This window comes from Bufo bufo, chromosome 5 (genome assembly GCF_905171765.1).
Source record: "Bufo bufo chromosome 5, aBufBuf1.1, whole genome shotgun sequence".
In the NCBI taxonomy this organism is placed as follows: domain Eukaryota; kingdom Metazoa; phylum Chordata; class Amphibia; order Anura; family Bufonidae; genus Bufo; species Bufo bufo.
In genome coordinates, this window is record NC_053393.1 from 297,593,058 (window position 1) to 297,599,057 (window position 6,000).

Here is a 6,000-nt window from a genome sequence, read left to right on the forward strand (position 1 = left end):
GAGGTCTGGATTTGGAGTCACACTCAAAATTAAAGTGGAAAAACACACTACAGGCTGATCCAACTTTGATGTAATGTCCTTAAAACAAGTCAAAATGAGACTCAGTAGTGTGTGTGGCCTACACGTGCCTGTATGACCTCCCTACAACGCCTGTGCATGCTCCTGATGAGGTGGCGGACGGTCTCCTGAGGGATCTCCTCCCAGACCTGGACTAAAGCATCTGCCAACTCCTGGACAGTCTGTGGTGCAACGTGACGTTGGTGGATAGAGCGAGACATGATGTCCCAGATGTGCTCAATTGGATTCAGGTCTGGGGAATAGGCGGGCCAGTCCATAGCATCAATGCCTTCGTCTTGCAGGAACTGCTGACACAATCCAGCCACATGAGGTCTAGCATTGTCTTGCATTAGGGTGAACCCAGGGTCAACCGCACCAGCATATGGTCTCACAAGGGGTCTGAGGATCTCATCTCGGTACCTAATGGCAGTCAGGCTACCTCTGGCGAGCACATGGAGGGCAGTGCGGCCCTCCAAAGAAATGCCACCCCACACCATTACTGACCCAATGCCAAATCGGTCATGCTGGAGGATGTTGCAGGCAGCAGAACGTTCTCCACGGCATCTCCAGACTCTGTCACATCTGTCACATGTGCTCAGTGTGAACCTGCTTTCATCTGTGAAGAGCACAGGGCGCCAGTGGCGAATTTGCCAATCTTGGTGTTCTCTGGCAAATGTCAAACGTCCTGCACGGTGTTGGGCTGTAAGTACAACCCCCACCTGTGGACGTCGGGCCCTCATATCACCCTCATGGAGTCTGTTTCTGACCGTTTAAGCAGACACATGCACATTTGTGGCCTGCTGGAGGTCATTTTGCAGGGCTCTGGCAGTGCTCCTCCTGTTCCTCCTTGCACAAAGGCGGAGGTAGCGGTCCTGCTGCTGGGTTGTTGCCCTCCTACGGCCTCCTCCACAACTCCTGATGTACTGGCCTGTCTTCTGGTAGTGCCTCCATGCTCTGGACACTACGCTGACAGACACAGCAAACCTTCTTGCCACAGCTCGCATTGATGTGCCATCCTGGATAAGCTGCACTACCTGAGCCACTTGTGTGGGTTGTAGACTCCGTCTCATGCTACCACTAGAGTGAAAGCACCGCCAGCATTAAAAAGTGACCAAAACATCAGCCACGAAGCATAGGAACTGAGAAGTGGTCTGTGGTTACCACCTGCAGAACCACTCCTTTATTGGGGGTGTCTTGCTAATTGCCTATAATTTCCACCTGTTGTCTATCCCATTTGCACAACAGCATGTGAAATTGATTGTCACTCAGTGTTGCTTCCTAAGTGGACAGTTTGACTTCACAGAAGTGTGATTGACTTGGAGTTACATTGTGTTGTTTAAGTGTTCCCTTTATTTTTTTGAGCAGTGTATATACTGTCCCTTTAAAGGTAGTCTGTTCACATCTTTGACCATGATAAATGGCAGACAGCACTAGGTAGGTATTGGAGAGAGTAGTGCAAACATATCTTTTGTGGAGCTTTTTGTTATCGGGAGCAATGTGAATATTAAGTATTATTCTGCAAGATACAGATACTGCTCATGAACAGCTTCACTGTGAAATGCTTTTTGCAATGAGCCACTCCACAGCCCCACCCTCTGTTTTAAGTGACAGCTGTAGCATCCAACCAGATGTCCTAATAGAAGATTGCATTTACAAAGGGTGTTATCACATGTATAAACAACATCTTCAAGGCAGCAGAATGGTCATAGTTGAATCGCTGATGATAATCAGTGATGTAATATTCATAATACAATCTTAGTACACAAATAAAAAAAGAACATAAACAGGGACAGGTCAGGGGAGAAGGATTGGAGGGGAAGCTTGGGGGGGTGCTATTACTGCATTTCAGGTCCCATCGGATGATGGGTTAGTAGTATAATTTCTACAGAGGGTCTGAGTAGAGAGTACGATCTGAATTACTAACACTTGTTACTTAAACCTAGTGTTTTCCTTTCAACCCTGTTGTGTATTATCCTTCGGTGCTAGGAAGCTGGGAACCCTCAAAATTTCTGCCAAGGCTGCCATATTGCAGCAAATTTTTGTGGTGTATGCTTTTTCCAGTGCGCCAATTGTTCTGTTGGTCCAATGTGGAATTGAGGGGGGGGGGGGGAAGGTCTGTCTGCTTCCAGCATGTAGCTATTAGCAGTCTGGCTGTAGCTAGTAAAATCCAACAGAGCACTTGTATATGTTTAGACCCTCTGAAGCCAGTAAATATACCAAATAAACACATTTTTGGAGTTACTGAAATAATTGTTTTACAAAGGCTAGACAGCAATGTGCAAATCTCAGTCCAGTATACTGCAATTTTTGGACAAGTCCACCATATATGACCATGGGAGCCTATATCGTTGTTACATCTCCAACAGATGGGGCTGACATCTGGGAACATTTGATGTAGACATTGTGGTGTGTAATACCATTGAGTCAATATTTTATAGCTGTTTTCCTGCAGCATGACACACCTGGACATCCTGGTGGTGCCAGATAGTATGAAACTAATTTCTTGTTCTGTAAATTGTATCTTCAACTCTTGTTCCCAAGAGGAAATAAAGGGGTATTTTTTAGGGCTCATAAAACATAATAAAAAGTTGTATCATTTAGAGCTCTCCTTTTTATCTACAGTTATGGCCAAAAGTTTTGAGAATGACACAAATATTCGTTTTCACAAAGTTTGCTGCTAAACTGCTTTTAGATCTTTGTTTCAGTTGTTTCTGTGATGTAGTGAAATATAATTACACGCACTTCATACGTTTCAAAGGCTTTTATCGACAATTACATTACATTTATGCAAAGAGTCAGTATTTGCAGTGTTGGCCCTTCTTTTTCAGGACCTCTGCAATTCGACTGGGCATGCTCTCAATCAACTTCTGGGCCAATTTCTGACTGATAGCAACTAGGGATGAGCGAACCCGAACTGTATAGTTCGGGTTCGTACCGAATTTTGGGGTGTCCGTGACACGGACCCGAACCCGAACATTTTCGTAAAAGTCCGGGTTCGGTGTTCAGCGCTTTCTTGGCGCTTTTTGAAAGGCTGCAAAGCAGCCAATCAACAAGCGTCATACTACTTGCCCCAAGAGGCCATCACAGCCTTGCCTACTATTGGCATGGCTGTGATTGGCCAGTGCAGCATGTGACCCAGCCTCTATATAAGCTTGGGTCACGTAGTGCTGCACGTCACTCTGCTGATTCAAGCATAGGGAGAGGTTGCTGCTACGACGTTAGGGCGAGATTAGGCAGATTAACTCCTCCAAAAGACTTCATTCTGTGATCGATCTCCAGCTGTGGATCATTGAAGTGCTAATATCGACTTGCTCACTTTTTTTAGGCTGCCCAGAGCGTTTTTAGATCACTTTTTTCTGGGGTGATTGGCGGCCATTTTGTGGCTTGTGGTGCGCCAGCACAAGCTACCACCAAGTGCTTTTAACCATCAATAGTGTGGTTATTTTTTGCTATATCCTACATCAGCTGCAGGCTGAGCCTGTGTCACCAAAGTGCATTTAACCATCAACAGTCTGGTTATTTTTTGGCCATATACTACATCAGGTGCAGGCTGAGCCTGTGTCACCCAAGTGCATTTAACCATCAACAGTGTGGTTATTTTTTGGCCATATACTACATCAGGTGCAGGCTGAGCCTGTGTCACCCAAGTGCATTTAACCATCAACAGTGTGGTTAATTTTTGGCTATATACTACATCAGGTGCAGGCTGAGCCTGTGTCTCCCAAGTGTATTTAACCATCAACAGTGTGGTTAATTTTTGGCCATATACTACATCAGGTGCAGGCTGAGCCTGTGTCACCCAAGTGCATTTAACCATCAATAGTGTGGTTATTTTTTGGCCATATACTATTTCAGGGGCAAGTTGAGCCTGTCACCCAGCGCCTAAAAAATAGACCTGACATTTCTATTCAACCAAATCTGTACTGTTTTAGCTGGTCAAGTTATTTGTAGTGACCGTAAAAGCACAGTTTTTGTTCTGGGTTGAAAAACTATTCCCAAATTTGCCATTCTCAAAATAACTAAGTAGTTTGTTATATGAGGCCTACTTGAAATCTATCCCAAAAAGGATATCTTAGATTCAAGGTGCTGATAGTGTCATTCAGAAAAACTTAACACACACGCTACCGTGCAGATACAAGTCTAATTATGTGATTAAACGTATACCTGTCACACAGCGCAAAAAAAAAATAGGCCTCACATTTCTATTCAACCAAATCTGTACTGTTTGAGCTGGTCAAATTATTCCCAAATTTGCCATTTTCAAAATTGTGGTGAACGGGAACAATGAGGAAAACATCTAATAAGGGACGCGGACATGGACATGGACATGGTCGTGATGGTGTTAGTGGACCCTCTGGTGCTGGGAGAGGACGTGGCCGTTCTGCCACAGCCACACGTCCTAGTGAACCAACTACCTCAGGTCCCAGTAGCCAGCAGAATTTACAGCGATATTTGGTGGGGCCCAATGCCGTTCTAAGGATGGTAAGGCCTGAGCAGGTACAGGCATTAGTCAATTGGGTGGCCGACAGTGCATCCAGCAAGTTCACATTATCTCCCACCCAGTCTTCTGCAGAAAGCGCACAGATGGTGCATGAAAACCAAGCCCATCAGTCTGTCACATCACCCCCATGCATATCAGGGAAACTGTCTGAGCCTCAAGTTATGCAGCAGTCTCTTATGCTGTTTGAAGACTCTGCTGCCAGGGTTTCCCAAGGGCATCCACCTAGCCCTTCCCCAGGGGTGGTAGAGATAGAATGCACTAACGCACAACCACTTATGTTTCTTGATGATGAGGACATGGGAATACCACCTCAGCACGTCTCTGATGATGACGAAACACAGGTGCCAACTGCTGCGTCTTTCTGCAGTGTGCAGACTGAACAGGAGGTCAGGGATCAAGACTGGGTGGAAGACGATGCAGGGGACGATGAGGTCCTAGACCCCACATGGAATGAAGATCGTGCCACTGACTTTCAGAGTTCGGAGGAAGAGGCAGTGGTGAGACCGAGCCAACAGCGTAGCAAAAGAGGGAGCAGTGGGCAAAATCAGAACACCCGCCGCCAAGAGACTCCGCCTGCTACTGACCGCCGCCATCTGGGACCGAGCACCCCAAAGGCAGCTTCAAGGAGTTCCCTGGCATGGCACTTCTTTAAACAATGTGCTGACGACCCGAGTGGTTTGCACGCTGTGCCATCAGAGCCTGAAGCGAGGCATTAATGTTCTGAACCTTAGCACAACCTGCATGACCAGGCACCTGCATGCAAAGCATGAACTGCAGTGGAGTAAACACCTTAAAAACAAAGAAGTCACTCAGGCTCCCCCTGCTACCTCTTCTGCTGCTGCCGCCTCGGCCTCTTCTGCTGCTGCCGCCGCCTCGGCCTCTTCCTCCGCCTCTGGAGGAACGTTGGCACCTGCCGCCCAGCAAACATGGGATGTACCACCAACACCACCACCTGCGTCACCAAGCATCTCAACCATGTCACACGGCAGCGTTCAGCTCTCCATCTAACAAACATTTGAGAGAAAGCGTAAATTCCCACCTAGCCACCCTCGATCCCTGGCCCTGAATGCCAGCATTTCTAAACTACTGGCCTATGAAATGCTGTCATTTAGGCTGGTGGACACAGACAGCTTCAAACAGCTCATGTCGCTTGCTGTCCCACAGTATGTTGTTCCCAGCCGCCACTACTTCTCCAAGAGAGCCGTGCCTTCCCTGCACAACCAAGTGTCAGATAAAAACAAGTGTGCACTGCGCAACGCCATCTGTGGCAAGGTCCACCTAACCACAGATACGTGGACCAGTAAGCACGCCCAGGGACGCTATATCTCCCTAACTGCACACTGGGTAAATGTAGTGGCGGCTGGGCCCCAGGCGGAGAGCTGTTTGGCGAACGTCCTTCCGCCGCCAAGGATCGCAGGGCAACATTCTTTGCCTCCTGTCTC